Consider the following 27,693-nt stretch of genomic DNA (forward strand, 5'->3'; position numbering starts at 1 on the left):
ATGGAGTGAAAGTTTAGCCTTTAAAGTTATTGGTGCCTGACTATAAAGTATGTTAAACTGTACAGCTAAGCATTTATTTCTGGCTCTCTACATTCTGAATTGACTACTTATGACCTGTTTTATAACTATATCCTGTTTTCTACTCAGTCTCAAGTGGCTTGAAATTTATCAGTTATTATAATTACCCAACACACGATTTGGTGAAAAGAAGTCATGTATCAAGAGTAAGATTTCATGACAAATAAATTGTGCCAATAAGGACTTCACATTTGCTTATTCTGAGTCTTGCCGGAGATAAATTTCAAATAAGAATTCTATTTTTTTCTGACTGATAAGTACACAGACTATTAATAGCTTAAAAGTAAGCCATTCTTTACCATTTAAAAAATTCCAGAATACTGATTTACTTAGACCAGATCCATTAGACTGTGATGTCCTTACCTATCAGTTATGACATACTTCACTTAGGATAAGATGGCATTTGTCACATTTTTTCCTCACATGATTGTCACTTAACAGAACTACCCAGGCAAATTCCATTGTAAACCTTTAATTTCTGTGTATTTTTAGTCACCCCATAGATGTTTCCTTACCCTACCTTCTCCAGAGTCTCATAATGTTGTTAAACACGTATAATGTCCGACATGAACAGGTCAGCATGTCTTTTTAAGAGAAACATACTCAGTGCCTCATTATCATTCATCAAGGCAGAGGAGAAAAAATGCTTCTCATTCAGAGTAGCCTAGACAAATGGTTGTTAAGTTTTGTCACTAAAGACCAGGAAGCAAAAATGGAGGGTAAAACCCTGTAATTACTCCAGTATCAAAGCCAAGAGAACCACAACATTATAGACAAACTAACACAGCAAGAGCCACCATATGTTGAGATACACTTAAGAGGACTGATTTAACTGTCATTATGACCAAATTTGTTATTTATGAGGATTCCTTATAAAATGCACTTTATCACTATGTATCCCCTGCTTTTCCTTAAAACATAATAATGTTTAATAAAATTTAAGAAAGAAAAGTTTTGAAACCTGATTTTATTTAGGGTTTTTCATAATCAATCACCCCTCAAGACACACACACACACACACACACACACACACACACACACACACACAATCATCAAACAAAATAGTGCAGAATAAAGTACTTTCACATTCACCAGAACACCAGATTTTATGCATTGACCTTGAAATTTCTATTCTATCTGAAGCAGTACGTATCTTCACTTTAACCATGCAGGCTTTGTAAAACAACCAATCAAGACACGAAAAATCTACCTCTACTCATCATATACAGATGGACCAATGCTGCTGCAAGGTATATTAGAAAGCCAGAATATGGCACCACAAACAGCAATATGTTGTGAGAATGGCTCCATAGATTGCCATCTTAGAAGAAGCCTAAACTTTCCTACCACGTTGCCTGGAATTTCAGTTTTCCATTGTAATTTATGTCCATGTAATGTGTTCTCTTCTTCAATTGCACTCTAGCCTTCCAATAAATATTCTCATTATGGCCACTGAGAAGTTGTCCTACAGTGTGAAGTTGGCTTAAAGTATACTTATTCAAAAGAGAAAATAAATTTGTTTAGAAAGAGCTGGCGGACATTGCTCTTGTGAAAGTTGTGGAATAATGATAAAATATAAGAATTTCTATTTGATAAAGCCTTTGAAACTGCAAACAACCCAGAAAGAGTGACAGATACAAATACAAGTCAATTAAAATAGAATTATTAATAATTATAAAAAGCAATTTGACTTAGGAATATTTATAACTTACTGACCTGGAAGAAGCCATAATACAAATGCAAAACTTATGAAACTTGCTAAATGAAAATGAAACTCATGAACACTGCATAGAGTTTAGGGGAAAAAAGTGCATGTGCAGAATTATCACAGATTGGCCTTCTCATAGTTCAGCCTCTCCTGGAGTCTTCCTATTTCATTCTCTTTATAATGTTCCTATTAAGCGATTGGGTATAGTGATCATTATTTCTGGGTACAGTGTAAGATTGTGTTTTTTGGGGTCAAACATCTAGTTCTTGCCAAAGAGTTGTGAGTGGAAATAACTCATCACTGACAGGAAATAACCTCTCAGGCTATTAACCTTTCAGCATTTAATTGTATACTCAGAAACCTCTACAGAATATTTCTTTTCACTTAGCCATGATGACTGGTAACATTCAAGGTGATAGTTTTTCCATCAGCCTGGGGCCAAGAGACTCAAATGGTAAAAGTATCTCTGACAACCCATGATGAATATAAGACATAAACTATGTTGTTTAGAGTCCCTAAATTGGATATTGTTATTTGCAGGTTTGTCTAGTTTTTCCTTCTGTTAAGAAAAACTCAGTGAAAGCAAAGACATTATTTAAAAGATATCCTGTTCCATTTTTAGATTGTTCTATGGTTTAATTTTAATTTTAATTTTTATATCGACCTTATATCTGTCTTCCTGCAACACTCTATTACTAGTCCAGTTTTAACTCTGTAGATTATAGATTACAAAACTAATTTGCCTTTCACATGATTACCTATCATATTTATTTAGCTGTTTCTTAAGCAAGCATTATTAACCATTTACTAATTGTCTGACAACGAGCTAGTTGAATGACACCAAGAGTAAATAAAATATAGGCCTTCCCTTAGAGGAGTTTATAGGTATATTCTCAGCTCTATATATGAACACCACAAAGTGCTAGGAAATATTGGCTAGAGTAATGCAAAGAACCATGCCTGTGTTGCCTGTTACTTTAGGGTTGATAAACTGCCTAGTATGTATTATTCTACTCAGTATTTATATCATTATTATTATTGATAGCCTTCAAAATTCTGTAAATAAGGAGACTGGAAAGAAATTTTATTAGTACTATTATTATCCACTTTTTAGGCAGATCAAAAACAAAGGCCAAGTGGTTAGAGGATTTGTTCGTATACTCACACGTAGTAACTTTTGAAGCTTAGGTTTATACCCAAAATATCTAGGTTCAAAGAATGCATTCTTTCCAGGCCTCAGTGATGTTTACCTGTCTAATTCTCTGGGAGTTTCTCCAGACTGGATGCCAAACAGCAGAATGTGGAATGGACGACATTTTTGGAATAGCATGAGCCATAGAAAACCGTTGGAAGGGCCAAAAGGAACAGGTTATTTTGTCCACCAGAAACTGTAAAGAACTTAAAGGTGCTCCAGAGTATTCAGTACCCTTATGATTATAATCCTGTCTGTCTTCTTAGATTTGTTTTTGTTTACTTTTTGTTAAATGCTCTTTTAGCATATCTTGATAATGGAGCTTTTAAAACAAGGGTCAGGTAGACTGTAAGTTAGATGAACAGCCTAAATGACCTAATATTGAGAAGATTTCATGCCAAGATACAGGATTTTCAAGAAAATTGTTGCAACTCTTTGTCCACTGGCATCTTTGGTAAAAAGCTTCCATTATATTATGATTTTCAGAGCCTTTTCCTTGACAACACCACCTAATGCAATATACATGCTCAGTTGTTTCATTCCACATGACTCTTTCCTTCTCACCTTCCTCTTCCTTCCCAGAGTAGCTGGCATGCTTGCATGCATAAAAATTAATATTCTCATTTCAATTAAATGATTTGGCAGGAATAAGTTTGTAAGTCAATACAAACATGGAAGGAGGGAAAGAAATAAATCACAAACAAGAGGGACGGAGAGGGCATTTGGAGACTTTATAAAATGGATACCAGTATTACACACTTTATAACAATTACAGAAAACCACTTGTATCATTTTTTAAACTAGTATCAGACTGATACTAATCAGTTCACAGAGTAACAAAGCAAAAATAAGCAAAGGTCATTAAAATCAGAGATAAGAAATGAAGTGTACATTAGAATTACAAGTATATAAAAGATACATATATATATAATATATATATACATATGTGTATAATATATGTAATTTTAGATTTTCTGTTGGATGTGTATTTTTTCCATTAGAAATGTTACCTAAAAGATCAATACTTTTAATATTTTTTCTCACCCATTATGAGCATTACAAAAGATCAATTCTAAAACTGTCTTATGCACTGGCCTCAACTAAAACAAGAATTTTAGTTAAAGCTGCTAATTCTCTTTATTATCATTTTATTCACCCTGTAAAGATTCATGTTTTTCTACAGTTGTTATAGCCTCAGAAAGTATGCTGTGGGCCTTCAATTACACAGAGAAAACTCTGTGGGTGGTTTTGCTTGCATAATAACAGCAGTGTGGATCATTAAATAATAGGTATGTAAAGTATAATTTTAACACTTTATGTAAAATTATTTTAAAATACAAGGATATTAAATAATATCAAATTAAAAGTGAAAACCTCATATAAAAACACTTGAAAATGTGAATAGAATGTAAATAAACTATCAGACTACCCTTATCCAGGGTTTAAGTGGAAACACTGCACAGTTACACCATGACATTGATACATTGCCCAATTCCAGCAGTGTTCTCCTAGATTATAGCAATAAAATATATTTTTCTCCAAATAAATAACAGATTGAAAATTTATATTTCTCCTCCTATCACATCCTATTCTCTTAAGTAGCTAAAGCAAATTCTACGGCAGAACTAATGCAAGGTCTAATATTTTTAACCTTATGTATGACAATCTATAACTGCAACAGTAAAACTTTCAAAATTGAATGACCCTTTTTATGTCTACTTTTGTTTGACTTGTACTGCAAAGAAAGTCTATAAAATGGTTGAATTCTGTAAATGTAACTGTGATATTTTATTCAAATTGTCAAGGTAATGAACGACTGAAGTTTAAAAATAGATTAGTCTGTGACCGTCATTAGAGTAGGTAAAAAAACTTCATTATTGAAAGAAACTATACAACTGAATAAAATGTATCTGAATTTAATTTTTAGGCAGTGAAAACCAAACTTTAAGACATTTTATTTTATACAACCCCCCTTTGAATTAATTGCTTTCTAAGATTTGTTTAATGTTAAAGATTAAATTAGTCAAGTAATTTTAAAAATCGTTATCATTCTATATCTTAGTTTAAAGTTCAGAGTTTTCTTTTACTATGTCTACAATTGTTAAGCGATATTATATGAGTGGACAATGTTTCTTTTAATTTTCATATCTGAGCAAGTAACCACATTGTATGACCAGTAAATTAGCACAATTTGAAATATCTCAAAAAAATACAATGTTGTGAACAAATAAAACCCCACAAATTAGTGTGCGGCACACTTTTCCGATAAGAAAAATCACAACTGTAGTGTATGGCAGTTAGTCATAAAAATTATGCGACTTACATAATTGACTCAAATTCATATTACTTTTACATATCCAAAGAACATGTTTTCTTTCTCAGATTTCCCAGAATTTTTTTTTATTTGCCTGCTTCATTCGATTGGCCTAGGATACAGCAGTTCTGAGCCATTCTTTTCTTATCTAAGTGGTTGAATTAGCTAATCTCTAAAACTACTTCTAGATCTACGACTCAAGAATACTTGAATTAGCTTACTTGATCTTTCAGCTGTAAAATATTACGTCTTTCAATACCACATGCTCTTTAATCCTTACTACAGTAGCAGTAATGAGATTAGTACATAATTCATCTTGTAGTAAAAGGTCGACATTTAGGGGATAGCCAGCCTCCAAGATGACTCCTCAATGATCCACATCTTTAATATTATGTCGTCTTGTATCAAATGCATCAAGACCAACAGGTCAGAAGTGATAATATGTAACTTCTGAGGTTAGGTTATAAAAGGCACTACAGCTTTTGTTTGAGTTTCTTGGATCATGTACACTGGAGGAAACTAAACACCACGTTGTGAGGGAACCCAAGCCATTGTAAGCATAGGCGTTTGGCCAACAGCCCTGGGAAAGTGGATCCTCAGCCCCAGTCAAGTCTTCAGATGAAAGCAGCCCCACCACTTCAACTGCATAAACCCGGTGAAAACTGTCCTGTCAAGCCCTCCCTGAATATCTATTTTAAAGAATCTGCAAACATAAGAAACAATTGTTTATATCACTAAATTTGAGGTACTTTGTTATATAACTATAGTAATTGAGAAACAGAAAACATTGTCCTTATATGGCAGCAGGAAGAAGAGAAAAAATATAATAGAGAAGAGGCAAAATACCTTCCATTCTTATTGAATCTATATTACCCTAAAGCAAATAAATTGCATTTTCCTTAGTACAATTCTAATAGGTATAATGCATACTCAAAATATACTGGTCTCCTAATATTGTAATATGTTTAGAGATCGGTGTTTGTACAGAGAAATCAAAATCACTAAGATATAATTGTCCATCTTAAGGAGCTCAAGGTAAAGTGGGAGAGACAGGTTTCTGTGATTGTTTCCTAAAACTCCTTCTCAACAACCACTAGGAACAACTTGTATACACTAAAGACAGTTGAGTTGAGATTTTTTGCTCATCTAAGTCTTCTAAGGAAAGTGCTATTGTTCTCTGAAACTTAAACATTTAAAAATTAGAAAGAAAGGAATGGACAAGAAGGGTAAAAGTCAAGTGGGACAGGGTATGTCAAAGAATCTCCAGGGAGTTTGGAAGAAAAAGATGCTATGACAGAAAGGTTGTGAGAAACCTGAAATGAGAAAAAAATGGAAGGAGGTGTGTTATATATTAGAATTATCAACAATGTTTTCCAATAGACATAAGCAAAAAATGGGACTTATTAAATTAAATTATTTTTGCTTAAGTACACTGTACATCTTCTAATGCCATCATTTCAGTACTACATGCACTATGAATTCTCATAATTATAAAAGTAACAAGTGTGAAATGTAGTCTAGGCAGAATGTCCTGAGAATACTACAGAGAGAGCTATCGACTCTTCCAGAGCAGTCACCAGGGGTCGCAAAGGAAAAATGACTACTAAAACCAGGAGCGAAGCATCTGCAAGGTATGAAGTTAGAAACTCTAACCAGAGGAGAGTGGGAGTGCCAGAGTGGAGAGAGGCAGGAAAGGACAAATCTGGAGATGGTTTGTGTACTTTGTCTTTCTGTTCTGGCTGGAGGATCTCAAAAGTTGGTCCATAAAGTAGCTTCATCTAAAGAACTTCACAAAGTCCTCAGGGACCCCTTCACTCCAACACCAATTTTCCATTTGTCTGGCATGAATTAAAGTCTTTTAAAGGAAAGAAATAACTTCATAAAAATGCTTAAAATCTAAACATGCCTGGTTGAAAAATCACAGCGAACATCACTTACGCACATAAAAATTTAATTAGAATTTCAACTAAAAAGTGTAGTAAATTGACATTATATTATTTATTCTTTAAATAAGAAGATTCATTACAAAGAAAGAAAATACTAGGAACCTTCTCAGTGATTTCATAATTTTGTATACAAGAAAAAAGAGAAACTATATTGATTTGAAGAGATAGTGATCATTATTATAGTAAATTCTATCTTCTCGAACACAAAACATAAACTTTCACTTAAATTAAAGTTGATTTTGTGTATGTTTGGCATTTATAGGTTAGAAGAATATCTGAATATTTTGAGCACATTGGAAACAAAGACCTTGCTTTGCTCTGTGCAGGGAATTTTATCGTCTACCTATCTTTATCTATTTATTGATCAAATATTGTTAAGACACTTACAATATACCTAAAAGTGCTCTAAAGTCTTAAAATAAATATGCTATTCCTCATAAATCTTTAGAAAGTAGATAATGCTTACAGTTTCTCCATTTTACAAAAGAGGAAATTGAGGTACTAGAGGTTAAGTAGCTTGCCCCAGTTCACTCGGATGGTAAGAGGCAGAGCTGATTTGAACCCAGGCAATCTGGCTCCAGAATCATGCTCGTAGCCACTTCTGTAATACATGCTCCATCAATATTACTGAATAAAAGAATAAATGAATGAATGGTCACTACATGGTCCACAAATCCTTTAAACAAATATTTTGAGTTCCTACTTTGTGCCAGAAATTGTATTTTACCTTGCTCTGCAATATAATCGTATCTTAGGTAACACAAAAATATACATTAATAATGATAGTAGCTGTAAAGCAGAATTTGCCTGAGCTAAATCCGTGAGACCATTATTCTCAATGCAGAGTACATGTAAATCGAGTGTTCAGGAACTTTATCTTTCATTTCATTAACTTAAGAGTGAATTATTGATTTTCTTGGTTTATTTTTAAAGCATCATAGTGAACCTTTGGCAATAAATATTCAAAATCAATACTGACTGTTAATAACAAGATGGATTACTTTTTCTCTATAAAGAAATTCCAAATAAATAAATGAGTGGTAATTTAGAGACTAGAAATACTACTTCTATGAAGAACTGCACTAAAAATAATACACGTTTTTGAGAAAAGAAAAATCTAAAGACGTGTTTTTATTGCTCTAACAACTCCCAATATTATGAGCATTAAGGAAGAATGGGGGCAACAACAACAACAACAACACCAACAACAACAAACATTCTATTGAGATAGAATATAACCAGGAGGTTCCAGAAATGCACATTAATGTGAGTAGAAAAAGAAAACTGCACTTCTGAAAACCCAAGACATGAGCATTGACTTAGACTCCAAGTTGGTTACTTTATACATAGAGGACAAAGATATCTTCAAAAAGATAAAAATAAAATCCACAATCTGGTTTGCTGAGAGAAAAGTTCTTAAGATTTCGCCTCCCTGTTAATCCATAGAGCTATTCATTTACTTTTCAGACTTATTTTTAGCAGCCCTTGTGTCTGTTAACAATGAATATTAGATTGTAAATATATTGAAAAGAGAATACTCAGCAATGTATTGTGAATAGCCCAGAAATCAATGTTATCAGATACATTGTAAATGAAATAATACTTGTATATCATTTTGTGATTACAACTTTACAACTTTTAGTGCCATCTCTCTTTGGAGATTTTTAAAAAACATTGCCTCATTAAAACTGCTCGGTTGAAGGAGTTGAAGAACACCTGTCTTTTATTTCCCTTGGAATATTTGAAGCTACTTATTTATTTGGAAAACTTTAAAACAGATTCTCTCACTATAATAAATATGAGATAGTAATTAAGTACCTGATCTATAACAAGAATTATTTATAACAACACTGAATAATGTATGATTTTTTTGGATGTCTTTAGAGAGCAAGAATGAAGGAGCATTATTATAGAACACCTTAGAAGCTTATGAAAAAAAATCTAGTCTAATAGAGTTCTGAAGAAGTATAAAATATAAATGAATTAGTTATGGGAACAGGAGGAGGTCTAAGTGGCTGCAGTGTTAGGAAGGCTCTGCAGTGTGGGTGGTTTTATTCTTTCTGTCTTTAGTCTATTTTGAAATGTTGGCTAATATACCCCTTAAATTAGATAAAATGAATTTGAATTTTTTTCCCTCTTTAAACTTAAGACGAAGCTAAGGATTTTGATGACGACTAATGGGTCTGTAAAACTTCAACATCATTTGCAGTCACGTGTTTAAAAGACTTTTGTAAACTACATTTTTCCATAGTAATTTTCTCTTTTTGGGAAATAGTCTTTTTCACGGATTTACCATTAGAAAAGATATAGTCGTAATTCAAAAATGGAAGTTAATTAATATTTTAATGTTAATATTAATAACATTTTAATATTTTAAATTATTTTAATGTTTTAATACTTTAACCTTGATAGTTAATAATACTTTTAATATTAAGAAGTCATTACAACATTTAATTAAAGTTTTTCAAAATAGACAGTAGTTTTCCAGATTATATACAGAATGTATATAAACTTCCCAATTAGACACTTGCCATTTCTCTTACCTATTTTGAGGACTATACAGGTATTACTTCACTGTTTCTGTCTGTAGACTATTTACAGAGTTCAGAACAAGAGTAAATTATTGACTTTCCAGTCTTTTATTTTTTTTCTTCACAACTAGAGTTACACTCTTGGTTTTTCTTCTTCCTCTCTCCAAATTCTTTGAGAATTTAGAAGCACTTCTTACTTTTTTCCCTTAAGAATGTCTCTCTTTTAGGTATTTTTCTGAAAGGAAAAGACTACACTGCACCAAAATTTCATGGCTGTTATAATCTCTAAAAAAGAAAAATAAAGCCAATTTCATTGAAAAACAAGTTGGTATTCCCATGAGGCATGTCAGATTTGTGGGATGAAAAGTTAATGTTATTTTAGACATTTAATATATTTGTTTAATGATGATTTTTTTTTACTTGTAGAATACTGATGTAGAGCTTACTACAATATCATTAAAATAAATTTAAAATCAATAAATCATGGATAAGCCAGGCCTTATATACACTTTGAATTGAAAGGCTTAGTTACAAAACTAGTCATCTCAGAGTTGTATGCCTTCATTTCACTCTCAGAGAGCAGGCATAAAAATTACAAATGGAGGAGATATACAAACAAGTTTCAATATGCACACACTGTTACCCTGGGGCTGGGTGTGTTGTATATTTGTGTGCACATTATATGAATGTGTGCAGAGCAAGTGGGGATTGCAGTTGAAATACAGCATAACTAAATGTACTGCTACAGAAAAAAAAACTTTACAGGACCAAAAAAAGGTGAAAAATACCTTTTAGAGTATGTGTCTATATGAAATTCTACAATGTTTTCAAATTATTATAATATGAAAATTATTAGAATAAATAGAAACACATCTATTTTCCTCCCTGATTCCTAACTATAATATATAGGCTCCAGATAATAGCCTTTTTCTGTTGTCACTACTTAGCAACCTTGAGCCACTTCTTAGCAGTCTACCCTCTCCATTATTGTGATGCTATAAATTGCAGCACAATTCAACACATCAATGTGTAATTTCCCAAAGGTTTTATAAAAATCATTAATATAAAATATTAATGGGGAGGGTCTGTAGGCCTTTTTTTGTTTTGTTTTTATAGTTTAAATCCATTTACTTGTAACTGGCTTTTAAAATGACATTTTTCCTTGCTGCTTTCAATTCAATCCAAATTTTTAAAAAAATAATAAAAAGATGCCAGATGTCATGAGGCCAATAAGCAGGTGGGCTGAAGCTTCTGTACCAATTCAAATTGGCACCGCATCAAACCTGGTGGGTATAACCTTTAATTCACTGCTTCCCTGGCACCAGATCTAGTGCCATCTGCTCAGCCTTGCTAAGCTGTGCTTGTTTCTGTGCAGGGACGATGCCAACAATGCAAACTGTCTCCTACATGTGCAGGGAATCATCAGTGCAACTAGTTTTTTGAGACCCATATGGTGGCATCTGTGAATACACACTGTCAGCATCACTGCCTATACCACCCTTTGAGTTTTAAGAATGAGAAGAGAGAATGCCAGTTTGTAATTCACTGCTGCGAGCCAGGAGGAAAACTTTTCTCTTTCTTCTGAGTGCTCCCATTAGGGTATTGTGGAGTGAGCACACAAGACATTGGAAGAGGTTTGACTTTAGTTCAGAAGTCAGGAACTCTGGGAAGAAGCCTCCATGAATACTCAGAAGGAGTACCTCTGTGTATTTACTAAAGAAGTCTAGATCAACGGAAACCATAGTCATCCTCCATTCACGCATCAACACTAGAAGGCTCTTCTAAGAATTCTCTCACTTCTATTAAGACTTCAACTATTAAGATTTAAATAGATATGAGGGAGGGGAGAACAGATCTTGTTTTTCCAGGAAATAAATAAAGATAGGAAAGCAGATTTGCTTTATCTCTATCTACATTCAGCATGCCTCAGAGATATTGGGCATTCTTGAACTGTTTTGTTTTATTTTTAATTAAGAATGACCCTTAACCTACTTAATCATTTTATCATATTTGAAGAACATTGATGAGATGATTTGAAAGAAATGCACACAGACATGCACCCATCAATTGTGCTTTGTGAAATGGCAGGAAAGGTATAACTTTCATGTATACAGTGAATTACCTTACAGTCCAGAGCTCTCAAATGAAACAGTAAAGATTCTAGATTCATGCTGACTGAGAAATCTCCAATCTTTTCCATAGCTCAGGACAAATGCTGATATCCAGTGAACTTAGACAGCAATCCCCGATCAGCACTCAGTTGTTAAATAAGCAAATATAGATTCATTAGTGCTTTTTTATTATCTATTTCTCATACTTACTACAATTTCTATGAAAGGATGCTTAGCTCACCATCCTAAACCTAGCTTCCAACAAAATATCCAACACGTAGTAATTAATAAGTACTAAATAAATAAATAAATTTATAAGCACACACAAAAAACTTGCTTTTAGATGGCCTAAGAGAAAAATACATATATTTCAGAATACATGAGATATACCAAATATCGGTAAATACAACTGCATTAATATTACTATTAAATAATAATATACCAGCAGCACTACTTACTGAATGACTATTAACTTTATATTAAATACTGTGCTAATCATTTCACATTCTGCATTTTACTTTATAATTATAGTGACCCTGTTAGTTACTAACTTGGTCCCTCTTGTACAGATGAGAAAACTGGCTCTGGAAAGCTTAGCTAGTAAGCATCAGAAGTAACAGTCAAATTCAGCTCTGACACCCGTGTCTGAGGTTTTAACCATAAAGTTAAATGGCCACTCCTCTATCAAGATATTTGATAAATTTAGTCTAAATAAAATGAAAAAAAAACTATCAAACAAATAGGTTTATGTTTCTACCATTTGTTAAGTTTTTTTAAAAAATTTCTTATCTGTTAAGTAATAATTATTATTACTGTTATTGTTATGTCAATGACTTAGGGAAGTTATGTGTTTAACCTTTTACTTGTTTAAAAGATGTTCATATTCTATCATATATAAAACATATGTATCCTACTAAGAATCCTAAAATTCTCAAGTATAAAAAATGTAATTCTCACTATGTTAACACCTATCTCTGATGGTTACATTTCTACATAAATGAGAACTCTTGATTGCTGTGTTAGTGATCTCAATACCATCTGGCAAAATAAAGATCTTGAAATGCAGGGCAGAATCATTTAGGGAAAGGATCATGATAATTGCAGAGCAATATTTATCACACATACATTTGAGATGTTAATTCACCTGATAAACTTTAACAATTAAAATTAAGAAGAGAATACATTTCCTAAACATAAAATAACTGAAAAAAATATTAACCGCTACTTTTAACTGTCATTGCATACAGTGAAATAGTTTAAGCAGTAAAATCATATCCTGATAGCATTGTCTCACTCATGGTATGAATGCTCACTTATCTAGATCCTCCCTTTAACCTCTAAAGGATCTTTTTTGGAACTTTATATTGGAAGAAGATGCAAAAGGTCAGAGAATAGGGAGATTTTAGAAAGACAAATGGATTATTAAAAAATAAAATAAAATTTAAATAGCAGACCATATACACTGCAAACAGAAAGGAGGCTGTTGTATATACAAGCACAGCAGCACACAGGCCAAATGGCTTGGATGCTAGTGACCATGGACCCATTAAATTATGCCTAATCTCAGGCTGCAGTAATATTTCTAGTTCATGAAATTGTTTCAAGGATCGTATCCAATAATGGATATAACACTGCATCATTCAATGTATTATTATTGTTTCTTATTTCCGATCACGGTCCAAACCCTTTTGTCAACAAAAAGGGATGGGTGAGAATTCAATTATGAAGAAAGTCTGACTCCAAATGTCAAACACCTAGAAAATGAGCACTTTGTACATTTAAGTTCCACCTCATCTCACACTGAGCTGCCAGGTCAACTGACCTGTGCTTCATTAGCCTAAATCAGCACATCTTGGTTCTTAGTAACCACTATCCTCATTTGCATTTAGGTAGATCTTGCATCTTGGAATATGTCCAGACTTTAAACATCAATGGAAATCCCCAAAAAGGATTCACTGGAGGTGGTTATATATCATCTCATGGCAGCTTTCTAAGATTTTAGGACTGGAGGCGTAATCAACTTTAGAACCACTGTTAGGATTCTGGGAAAACATGGTAAAGTGAGAGACATCCTCAGATCTCTCCCTTTGAAACAATAATAAGCTGAATATCTAAAACTGAACAAAAAACACCCAAACTGCACACCAGCACATCTGAGCATGAGATCTGCGCATAAGAGTTACCACAGGTCAGAACCCTGGGTATCGAGTGGTGAACTAGGGCAAATAAAGAAGCTGCTCTCACAGCTGCCACAGCTCCTTGGTTGACATATAATATGTCCTGAGGCTTTTTGTTTATATGTCTTCTTCAGTATAGGGTTAGTTAACTGCTGCCTAACAGTTCACAGTGAGAATGTGCCATAATTTCTTTACCCATTCATCTACAGGAAGGGTATTTAGATCATTTTCAATATATATATTTTTTGAGGTTCTGGGAGACTCCCAAGAGGGGCAGTAGCTTCAAATGAAGTCACCTTTATTAAACTCATGTGTGTTGGTGCACTGCACGTGTGTATATGTACACACGTGCACACAAGCACACATTATTCAGGCCAGGGACACCACCCCATAGAGCTGGTGAGGAAGTAACCTCTGTTTCTTGTTGCAGCTATAGATCCATCTCTGGTGGACAAACACCAGGGAGGGGTTGTCCATTAAGGCCTCTTCAAAACTGGGGTCCCACTCCTGTGCTATGATCACAAATGACCCAGTCACTCATATAGTGCTCAAACTTCCCATTGAAGACCATGACGTAGTGGCTGAGCCTCCGCCACTCGTCCCCAGGGATCTCCCCATAGAGGAAGAAGTGTTTGCCCTGGAAGAAGTCCGGAAGCTCAGGGACTGGCAGGTCGGGAGGCTCTGGGGGCCCCTCATTGTCCATGTTCTGTCTGTGGATCCAGCGAACAGGTCCTCACCATTCTCTCCCCAGCCAGTGGGCAGCCTTTATTCCTTATGCTTGGCCATCCTTCTCAGCTCATCATCAATGTCCCCAGAATCTTCTGCCCCATTGTCCTGTTCTTCTGACCTCTCCTCCTTGGTGTCAGTACCTTCCTGGGGCTCTAGTGATCAGCCCTGCCTGGCAGTGCCGGAACTTTTCTACACAGCCAGCAGCAGATCTCAATTATCAGAGCAGAAAGCAGAGAAGCAGGACAGTACAGTAGAGAAACAACAGTTGATTTTTACTAGCCCTGGTTGCAAAACCAAGGCTGAACTGCAACTCCCAAGCCTCAATCCAGAGGGCCCCTTCCCCCATACCTTCAGAGACCTATCACCTCAGAGCCTTGGGGAATCTGAGACAATCTCCAGAAAATAAGCTTACAGACATAGAAATATGCAACTTAAGTGACTTAAGGGAACTTGGGATGGTACTTCTGAAAAAACTCAGTGAGTTTTGAAATGGGTCATATCAATAATTTTAGGAATTGCAAAAACAGCTAGATGAGCAGAGCAAGGATATTGAAAGCTTCATAAAAACAAAAACAAATAGAAGTTCTAGGGATAAAAAAATAAATCATACTGCAAGAGTTGAAAAATGAAATGGCAAGCTTGGGAAATAGAGTAGACAAAATGGAGGAAAGGATCAGTGATATCGAAGACAGAAATCTAGAAATAAATAAGAAGAATGAAGAGAGAAAACAAAAAATGAAAATTAATGAAAGAGAAATACAAGAACTAGCTGATACCACCAGGAAAGGAAACATAAGAATAGTGTGCATTACCAGAGGCAAGAAAAAAGGAGCAGGGGCTATAAAGCATTTTCAAATAATAGTGGACAAGAATTTCCCAAATCTAAGGAATGAGCTGAAGCTTGGAATTCAAGAAGTCAACAGAACATCCAATTATCTCAACCCAAAAAGGCCTTCGCCAAGACACATTGTATTAAAGTTATTAAAATCAAAGACAAAGATAGAATTCTCAAAGCAGCCAGGGAGAAGAAAACAGTAACGTATAAAGAAAAAACCATTAGATTATTACCAGAAATCTCAGTGCAGTTCTTATAAACCAGAAAGGAATGATCAAATATTTAAACTATTAAATGAAAAGAACTACTAGCATAGAATAACATATCCAGCTAAGCCCTCCTTTAGAGCTGAATGAGAAATTAAGATCTTTTCAGACATACAAAAATTGAGGGAGTTCTCCACTACGAGGCCTGCACTACAGGAAATTCTGAGAGGGATCAGTTCACCTAAAACAAAATAATACAAAAAAATACATAATTAGGAGTAAAGTGACTATAAGACAAATAGAAGCAGAAAAGTGCAACCCTCACTAAGAACAGGGCATTATAAGCTCAAATAATAAGAAGAGAATTGCTATAGCAAGACAGTACTAAACGTTCAACATACATGGGGACAAATTGAGATAAAAATGTCTGAAAAGGGGAGAAAGCATTGATCCAAATTTGAAAAGGAGACTGGAGAAAAGGCAAAAAGGCACCACTATATATATATATATATATATATATATATATATATATATATATACACTATCTTTTTCTTATGTGTAATGGTAACCAAACATTAAAGATTCAGAACTGAAGCATATAACATAAAACAAGAAAAATCAGAGGCAAAGACCACAAAAGCCAATCAAAATAAAGAAAACAGAAACAAAAGTACAAGGAAGCAATGGAAACACTGAACTACCAGAAAGCAAATCATAAAATGGCTATAAGAAGACCTCATATTTCAATAATCACCCTAAATGTAGATGGACTGAACTCACCGTTATTAAAGGACAGAGTTGCAAAAAAAAAAAAAAAAAAAAAAAAAAGCCCAACCATATGCTGCCTCCAGGAGACACATCTCAGCTTCAAAGACAAAAATAGACTCAAACTGGGAAAACGAATTTCAAGCAAATGACTTTCAGAGGAAAGCAGGAGTAGCAATACTAATATTAGACAAAATAGATTTCAAAATAAGAAAGGTAAAGAAAGATACTGAGAAACACTTCATAATGACAAAGGGAATCATGCACCAAGAAGACACAACACAGATTATTCTCTATGCTTTCAATCAGAGAGCCCCGAAATACAAAAAGCAATTACTAACAGAACTAAAAAGAGAAACAGACCAAAACACTATCTTAGTAGGGGACCTAAATACCTCACGGTCGGATATGGACAGATCATCCAAACAGAAAATCAGTATGAAAATAACATCTTTAAATGACATATTAGACCAACTGGACACAATTGACATTTCCAGAACCTTTCACCCCCAAACAGCTGCTCATACATTCTTCTCTAGTGCAGCAAGGTACGTTCTCAAGAATCAACTGCGTACTGGGACAAGGAGACAGCCACTACCAATATAAGAGGGTTGAAATCATACTAACCATATTCTCCGATCATAATGATCTGAAACTAGAGATCAACTGCAAAGAGAAAGCAGGAAGAACCACAAATATGTGGAGGTTAAACAACATGCTACTGAAGAATAACTGGGTCAGAGAAGAAATAAAAAGAGAGATCAAGAGATACATAGAAACGAATGATTATGATAGCACGACATATCAAAACTTATAGGACATGGCAAAAGTGGTCTTAAGAAGAAAGCTCATACCATTTCAGGCCTACCTCCAAAAACAAGAACAAGCCCAAATGAAAAACTTAATGCTTCACCTTAAAAAACTAAAAAAGGAAGAACAAATGAGGCCTAAAGTCAGCAGAAGGAAAGAAATAATCAAAACTAGAACAGAAATAAATGAAATTGAAAACAACAACAATGAAAAACAATAGAAAAAAATAATTACAACAAAGAGCTGGTTCTTTGGGAAGGTTAATAAAATTGACAAACCCCTGGCTAGACTCACTAAAGAAAAAAGAGAAAAGACACAAATTAACAAAATCGGGGATGAAAGAGGGGAAATTATGACTGACATCGCAGAAATACCAAGGATCATGCAAGAATACTATGGAAAAAAAGCATACAACACCAAATTTAATAACCTAGAAAAAAATGGACCAGTACTTAGAAAAATACAATTTTCCTAGACTGAATAAAAAAGATCTGGAAACTCTAAGTAAACTGATTGACAGTATGTAAATTGAAACGACCATCAAAAACCTCCCAAAAAGTAAAAGTTCAGGACCAGATGGCTTCATCAGTAAATCCTAATTAACATTAAAAGAAAATTTAATACCTTATTCTCCTCAAACTCTTCCAAAAAGTCGAAGAGGGGGCAATACTTCCCAACTCATTTTATGAGGCTGATACTACTCTGATACTAAAACCTGGTAAAGATAACACAAAAAAAGAAAATTACAGACCTTATCTCTCATGAACACAGATGCAAAAGTCCTAAATAAGATACTAGCGAACCAAATACAGTAACATATTAAAAAGTTATCCACACGATCAAGTGGGCTTCATCCCAGGGGCAAAAGGATGGTTCAACATATGCAAATCAGTTAATGTGATACACCATGTAAACAAATTAAAAAATAAGAATCATATGACCATATCAATACATGCAGAAAACGCCTTCAAGATACAGCATCCATTTATGATCAAAACACTTAACAAAATTGGTATAGAAGGAAAGTACCTTAACATAAAGGCCATATATGGCAAACCCTCAGCCAACATTATACTCAATACTGAAAAACTAAAAACCCTCCCTCTAAGATCGGGAACAAGGCAAGGCTATCTCTCTTGCCACTGTTATTCAACATGACATTGGAGGTCCTAGCGAGGGCGATTAGACAAGAGAAAGCTATAAAAGGCTTCCATATAGGAAACAAAGAAGTCGAACTGTCACTATTTGTGGATGACATGATTCTCTATACAGAAAACCCTAAAGACTCCACAAGGACACTAGTAGAAACAATAAACAAATATAGTAAAGTGTCTGGATACAAAATTAACGTTCAAAAATCCATATAGCATTCCTATACTCTAATAAGGAAGTGTTAGAAAAAGAAGTTGAAAAAATAATTTCTTTTGAAATTGCAACAAAAAGAATAAAATACCTAGGAATAAATGTAACAAAACATGTGAAAGACCTATTTAATGAAAACTATAAAGCCCTATTAAAAGAAATCAAAGAATATATAAAGAAATAGAATGATATACAGTGTTCTTGTATTGGAAGAATCAAAATAGTTAAAAAGACCATATTACCTAAAGCGCTATAGAGATTTAATGCAATCCCCATCAAAATCTCACTGGCATTTTTTAAATAAATAGAACAAAAAATCATCAGATTTGTATGGAAACACAAGAGACCCTGACTTGCCAAAGCCATCCTGAGAAAAAAGAACGGGACTGGAGGCATCACTCTGCCTGACTTCAAATTATACTATAGAGCAATGGTAATCAAAATGACATGGTATCTGCAGCAAAACAGACACATGGACCAGTGGAACAGAATTGAGATTCCAATAGTAAACTCAGATTTATACAGGCAAATAATTTTTGACAAAAAAAGCCAAAAACATACAACGGAGAAAAGAAAGTCTCTTCAATAAATTTTACTGGAAAAATTGGAATGCCACCTGCAAAAGAATGAAATTAGACTGTTGTCTAGCAACACACACCAAAATTAACTCAAAGTGGATTAAGGACCTGAAACAATAAAATGCATAGAAGAAAACATAGGAATGAATCTCAAGGACCTCGGACTTAAAGATTTTATGAATTTGACCTCAAAGGCAAGGGAAGTAAAAGCAAAAATAAATGAATAGGACTAAATCAAACTAAAAAGCTTCTTCTCAGCAAAAGAAATCATCGACAAGGTAAAGAGACAACCATCTCAATGAGACAGTATATTTGCAAGCAACACCTCCAATAAGAGCCTAATATCCAAAATATACAAAGAACTTATATATTTCAATAACAACACAACAAAAAAAATAACAAAAGATCCAATCAAAAATTGGACAGAGGACCTGAAAAGACACTCTCCCTAAAGAACATACAAGTGGCCAACAACTAAATCAAAGGAAGCTCATTATCACTAGCTATTAGAGAATACAAATCAAAACCACAATGAGATACCATCTCACACTTGTTAGAATAGCTATACTCAATGGGACAAGTAATAATAAATGTTGGGGAGGATCCAGAGAAAAAGGAATCCTCATACACTGATTGTGGGACTGCAAATTGGTACAGCCACTATGGAAAACAGTATGGAGGTTTCTCAAAAAAACTAAGAATTGATCTACCACCTGATCCAGCAATCTCTCTACTGGGTATTTACCCCAAAGACTTGAAAACTCATATCCAAAAAGATGCTTGCATGTCAATGTTCCATAGCAGCAGTATTCACAGTGGCCAGAACATGGAAGCAACTGAAATATTCTACGATAAATGATTGGATAAGGAAGCTGTGGTATTTATGTACAATGGTATAAGAAGAGATGAAATACTGCCACTTGTGACAATATGGATGGACCTTGAGATAATTATGCTAAGCAAAATAAGCCAGACTGAAAAAGCTGAAAATCACATGATATCACTTATATGTGGGATATAAACCTAAAAGCAACAAATGAGCAGGACAAACAGAGACTCAGGGACATGGACAATGAACTAGTGGTTATCAGAGAGTAGTGGGTGGGGAGTAGATGAGTGGTAGACAGGGTAAAGGGGGTCAAACATAGGGGGATAGGGGGAGCATGAAATGGGTAAAGGAGATAAATATATGGCAGCTGAAGGAAACTGGACTTTGGGTGGTAATCATGTAATAGAACATATATATATATAATTGTATTATTCAATGTTACCTCCAACAAACTTAATTAAAAATATAAAAATAAAAGGAAAATTTTTTTAAATAAATAAAAATAAAAGAAGCACTGTTGTCCCTTCTCAGTCCAACACTCTTACTCCAGGCAGACACCCTAAATACAAAGATCATCCCCAAGCTATATACACAAGAGCATGGAGAAAGAAATTGACAGAATTCTGCTCTCCTCTTTGGTTGCACTATATCTGCTTTTCTTGACTTTTCTTTCAGACTCTTCATAAAACTAGGCATGTAACGGCACATGCTCTACCCAGTGCCAGCAACAACATGGAATAAAAGCATGTGCTCATTAATCAAAATATTTTAACATGAACATAGTTGCAAACTTATTTATCAGACCCATTACCTAAGTACTTCATTGTGTTTACTTCTGACAACCAAGCTAAGGTTTGGGTAAGTGAAGGGCTTGCTCTGGATATACAAATATAAGTAGCAGAGATATATGTTAAACCTGGGTATGACTGACATCCATGCTTGAGCTCTTGAACTCAATAATAGAGCTGTGCACACTGTGGGAAAAGTAGTATGCTAGGAGGGCAAGGAGTCATGGAATTATCATAATAATTATGGAGGACACTTTTACTTGAAGATGTTGTGTGTAAAAACTTTACATTAAGGCACGCAGGATGTATAATGGAGTATAAAACCATGAGATAGTAATTTTTAATTTTAAAAATTTAAGAATTTAACTAATTGCATGCATGTCATGGCACCTTGTCACTGGAGGAGTTCCTGCCTTTTGCTCTGTCATTTGGAGTGACCCAGCAAGAGACAAGCAAACATGAATATCACAAGGGATCCCAGCACACCCCTAAAAAATTCCTCTGTAAACTAGTGGTTCTTAAATCTTCCTTGATATGCATATCTTCAGGGAGGTTTTTAAAAAGATACCCAGGTGTAGTCTCTAACAGCAAAGATTTTGAGTTAATCTAGAGTGGAACATTATCAGTGTGTTTCCAATGCTCTTTGGTTAGGGTTGAGAATGACTCCATAAACAAGAAGCTTGTGTGATACTCTCGTTTAGATAAACATGATTTAAAATGTTGCTTCTCCTTCATTTAATACATACTCATTGTTAGTCAGGATGATCAGGGCACTTTGCTTGACACAGTAGTACTTGTAACCAATAAAGGTCTGAAATATATTGCCTGTAGGTCTGAAAAGCTCAGTTAATTGGGTTGTCTCCTTCTTTCCATTGCCTCACTTGTGTCTTCAGATAGATTGCCTTCAGTAGTAGTTGAAATGAACTCTTTTTATAGCTTTGATCTCTACCCAGTGATAAATAAGTTGGTGGAAGTAAAAAGTGATAATTTCATCCTAATATCTCTAAAAGATAAAGTTATTATAAAAATCAGTGCTAGATGAAGGCCAAATACAGGCATGGGTAACAGAGAAAAGGAAAAGAATGAAAATATGACAAAAATAAATATGGGTCACTTGCTGAGAATGTACCTCATTGAATTCTGAATTTCTCCAGGTCATGTGTGGAAAAATCATTAAGCCATGTTAAAATGGAAGATGCATAGGATATAAGACATTTGTGCCAACCCAGTTATCGTAACAGTGACACCCAAGGGTGACACCCAAGAGTGAGTGTGTGAGAGAGTATAAAGACACCAAAAAACGAATTATCATCTTGTCATTTTAGAAAGTTTCACTTTGAGGTAATGGCCAAAGATCATGAATGGACATTGATACTGGGCAGTTTCTATTCTAATTTCCAGCAATAATTAACAGACTCTTTTCAGGGTTTTGAATCATTAGTTTAGAAGCCATTCTACCTTCTAGGTGTCTGTTTGCAAATGGGGTCTGAGTCTTCCCAATTAAGTTGAATAACATATGTAAACTAGGCATTTAAATACATCCATATAGGTAACAATACCGATATGTAATATTTTGAGCACATTTATATGTGGAATACAGTTCTAGATGCATTTTATGGATTAAACCATTTCACCACTACAATAACCCTGCTACATAGTGACTATGAGTAGCAGCATACACTGCTCAGATCTTCCTTCAAGAGAGAATCTGCTATAGTGAGCCCTAGTTAGCTGACAGTATCTATCTGTTATACATTAGATAATCTATCATAGCATTCACTTCAGAGCCACTGCTCTTGGTCTGTTCCCAGCCTGTGACTGAGAAACAGTGGGGATACTAGAGCCAAGACATTGTTGTTCATCATGGGATTCTTCTGATGGGCAATATTTGCTCGAGGATTCTCCAACCAAGACTTTCTTAGAACTGCACAGCAGTGTGAGGCTCTTCCTATACAATTCTTTCTTCCACACTCCTTTTTTGGGTCTTAGATTTGCACTGTGGTCAGGAGATTCTCCATGCCTATTCTTGCTCCCTCTTCTTTTTATGTTTCATAGATTCTTCTCCCAATGTCTTGCACATCTAATCTGTCTTGTATCTCCTTTCAGAGTGCTGAAAATGACACTGACACATTTTGATTAATTATTCTCAACAGGGACACTCATTAAAACATCTAAGATCATATGACCAGGAAGTAATAGGGCTATTTCAATCCTGGCAGAGCGACTTCAGAGTTGTCTCTCTTAATGATTATTAATCTTGTTTCAACTTTCCAAATTAAAAACTCTTGGGAGGAAAGGGACTGGAATTCAGGCCACATTCCTTCTTTACTGGCATGGAATTATGATGGATTTGGGAGGCACGATAACAAAAATGAAAAATGGAGCTGCTGGCAAGATACTTATTCTATCCACTGTGAGATCAGAGGAATGGTGTTCTTTCTGATGAGAACTGCACTCAACTCTCAGGCACAGGGTATCAGAAAAGATAAATTTGTCTTTGAGATTTAAGGTGCCAAAATAAATGTGCCCTGCCTCATAGGCAGTAAAAACTATACCTTACCAATCACACATTATTCAATGAAATGTATGGCAGAGCTAGAAGAATCTTTCTTGGTTCTTTGCCAAGTTACTTGCAAGCCCCAAGTCATGTTACAGAGAGCAATAATATAGAGGACACCCAGGCTCTAGCAGAAGGCAAACATGAGTTCAAATTTCTTTATCTGGGTGATATTATAATATTTAATCTCATGGAGTTTCAACTTTTCCATTTTAATTCAAGAGATTTTATATACACACACACACACGCATATATACACATATTAACATTGTATGTGATAACATAAATTTCTGTGATGCATGGGAATAGCACTATAAATGTTGATTAATTTTTTTTACTAAACACACTTTTAAGTTATTTGTGTGGTTCCATCTCCCCATGAACTGAGATGATTTTTAAGGACTGGGAAAGCCTTGGCCACCTACAGGTCCACATTTACCCTAATTCTCATTATCTGAACTGTGATGGATTAGTTGGATTTGCTTTCCATGTCAGTATTTCTGGCAGATGCAGTTACTTTTTATATTATTCAAGAAAAATCAATTGCTTTTCAATCCTCTGAATGAGCACATATTTGAGTATGTGTTTTTCCACTCTTGCTTCTTCTCTCTTTGGAACTTGTTTACAAATGGTGGAGAATCAAGATTTTCCTTTGCTTGTCTTCAAAAATGTCATTTGACTACAAACTACTACATACAGTCTTGAAGGTTCATTAAAGTGCCTTGGGTCCAATCGAGGGAGCAAGTAGAGGGTCTTGAGACCACCATATCATTTAAATTAGAACTTTCCTTTTCTCTTTGGAAAAAAGCTAATAAGAGAAACAATCAGATTGATTTCTGTTGTATCACTGCATAACAAATCATTCTTAGTGTCTTAAACCAACAATAACTTTATCTTCTCTCAGTTTCTCTGGGTAGAAAATTTAGGAAGAACTTATTTGGCTAGCTGTTTTTAGCTCAGAGACTCATACAGGTCAGATGATACTTGGAAATGGAGCAGCTGGGGGCTGGCAGGGTTTCTCTTCATTTAGCCACAGAGATTCTTCATGTGTTCTCTCTACATGGAACAGTTTGGACTTTCACAGCATGGTGGCCTCAGAGCAGTGTCACTTACAGAGACTTGTATACCAGCACTAAGATTTGAGCTCCTGAGGTCGATGTGATACTTTCTTTTATTACCAAACACCAAAAGCCATTCAGTCACCTCCACCACATTCTATTGGTTATGAGCAAATCACAGTCTCACTCAGAATCAAAGAGAGGGGAATTAGGCTATACCCTTTCTAAGAAAGTGGCAAGGCTCTAGAACCATATGTTATTGTTAAGGCCTGTTTGGAAAATACAGTCACAGATAGACATAGATAGGGATATGTAGATATAGATGTTTGAAATTTTTAGCACATCAATCTATTGACTGTAATGTATATCACACACACACACACACGCACATGCACACGCACACGCACACACACACTTTTCAAAGTTTGGTCTGTAGACCTATTCCAGTAACAGAATCAATTGAGTGTTGGTTAAAATTGCTTCATAAACATGCTACCCACCCTCAGAGATAGTTTGCATTTTATTTTCCTGATTGTAATAGATTCTAATCTAGTCACCCTATCTACAACAAAGTATATGACTGCGATGCAGTGAGAATTGTTCCCAAGTGACCTTAGAAGCTCAGGCCGAGTTGCTCGAAAAATGAGATCGAACCCTCTCTTCTAAGGGAATCTAAATGGGGTGATCTTCAACCCCTTCTCTCCAATGTAAGGATTACATCTGAACTCAGATTTCCATAGAATCTCCCTACAAGGGGATCTGTAATTTCCCAAAAGCCTCAAAGTTTTCAGTTATTGAACACCATTTATTACCTTATAACTCATAAATAACCAACATGCAATAACTTGGATTTCTTACTGTCCAAGCAGTTTATTCTCAACCTTAAGAATCCCTGTTCTATAAACACTCATACTACATGTAGCCTCAGATATAGTAATCCAAAATCAGGCTATTTTTATATTCTTTGCTCTAATTACTGGAATCTTCCTTTTTCCAGAGTTTTCTAGAAATCCCCTTTATTTTGGAAGTGAACGATTAAAGACATTGAGGTTTATAAAGTTTGACATTGCTCCTGTACAAGGGATGTATGTGAGAAAACTAAAATGATTTACTTAAAAATCTTGGGTAAAAAACTGAAAAATATTGGTTTACTTGTTTATCATTTCATTGATAAACAACTTACAGTCTCATTATGTTGCGATATCTCGTAATAAGTGAGTTAATTATTCTTTGCAAAATTATTGGTCTTTATATTTGATTCTCCCCCTTCTATCATTGATGCATGGATGTTGCCTTAAGACCTTGATCTCTGAGGGTGGGGCATCCCCTCCCACATGCTCACAGTATGCACCCGAGGCCTGGTGTACCAGGGTCTGGTCCATGGCTCCACCTGGAGTGTGAACTCAGGACTTTCTGCATGCAAAGTATATGTGCTAACCACTACACTATGGAGCCACACTCAATATATTTGAATTCTTCACTTGTAGTTACCTGAAATTTGACATGTTGACATGTCTGAATGTCAGAAGTCAAAAACTGGCTACTCACAGGAGAAAAACAACTTATAGCCATGTTTCTCTGGCTTTTAAAACTTTTAAATATTTGAAATAATAGCCATAATTTTAAAATAATAGAGATAGCTTTAAAAAGTGGATTTGTAGCTACTCTTGAAAAAAAATTATTAGAGCTGGCACCGCAAGTCCAACATTGCTTTTGTCAATATAACTATACCTTGTTTTATTGACCTCCACTTTATTGTGCTTCATAAATGTTTTGCTTTTTACAAATTGAAGGCAAGATCCTCCATGATCAAAAAGTTTATGACTTGCTTTAGTTCGATATTTGTTTATTGCTGTGGTCTTAAACCAAATCCACAATATCTTTGAGGTATGCCTGTAGTCAGTTGATGGTGAGTAGCTGTCCCCTTTTCACCTGACCATTGGCTTATCTACTTTACTTATTTTGCATAACTTCCTTGGCCTCTCAGGGCATTAAATTTGAGACAATAAATTTTATATCTCAAACATTCAGCTTATCAAATGATGAATAGCAATGGAGTTTGTACTGTAACTGACACATAAATTGAAATACAGAGGAACAATGGAAATGTCAGGGGAACTACTCAATGTACCATCGCCAAAGAGTAATAGTGTAGCTATTGGGGGTAATTTATCTGTCAGCCTCAATATATACCTTGAATCAGGAAGAGAGCTATAGAAGCATCTGAGAAGCCTAACTATATGGCATAAAATTCATGCAGTAGAACTCATGCATTTTATTCATAAGTGAGCACCCTAAACCCTAATTCAACACCTGCTTACTCTTATTTTAGATCATACAAATAGAAAGCTTAGAAAAAGCAATAAAGTTTCTAAAAATAACATAATGCTATCACATAGAATACTCTTTATAGTATACTATAGAGTCTCTTGGTCTTTCAGGCAACTGCATGCAAATGTTAAAAAATAATACTAGTATCATGCTATATATATGCATGTATACATAATAAATATCCTTTTTAAAACACTTCTTTTCAATTAATGAATTCCTAATTTTGCCCTTGCTATTATATTTTACTTCCACATTTTTCTTTTAATAACTGTAGCATTCTACTATATAGAAGCACCATGATCTATTTAGCCTAACTTTTTTTTATATTTTTCATTAACATTAACATTATTTAATAATCACTTTGAAGAGGAAGCTTTTCCTCTATATTTATGATCATTTTCTGAGTATATATATATATGAATATAAACACAGTAGAAAGCATTAGAAGTGGGTATTTCTGGTTCAAATGATAAACATATTTTTAAGGCTTTAGATACTTATTTTGGAAAGGCCTCTTTCTTATTCTGTCCAAGCTGCTGTGACTGGATGGCTCATAAACCACAAACACTGATTTCTCACAGTAATGGAGGCTGGGAAGTCCAAGATCATGGCGCCAGTAGGTTTGGTGTCCTCATATAGTAGAAAAGGCAAGGGAATTCTCTGGGATCTCTTCTATAAGGGCAATAATCCCATTCATAAGGTCTCCACCCCCACGACCTAATCATCACAATAGTCTTACCTCAAAATACCATCATAATGGAGATTAGGTTTCAAATATACCAAATTAT

The sequence above is a fragment of the Rousettus aegyptiacus genome, unplaced genomic scaffold (genome assembly GCF_014176215.1).
Source record: "Rousettus aegyptiacus isolate mRouAeg1 unplaced genomic scaffold, mRouAeg1.p scaffold_m13_p_15, whole genome shotgun sequence".
In the NCBI taxonomy this organism is placed as follows: Eukaryota; Metazoa; Chordata; class Mammalia; order Chiroptera; family Pteropodidae; genus Rousettus; species Rousettus aegyptiacus.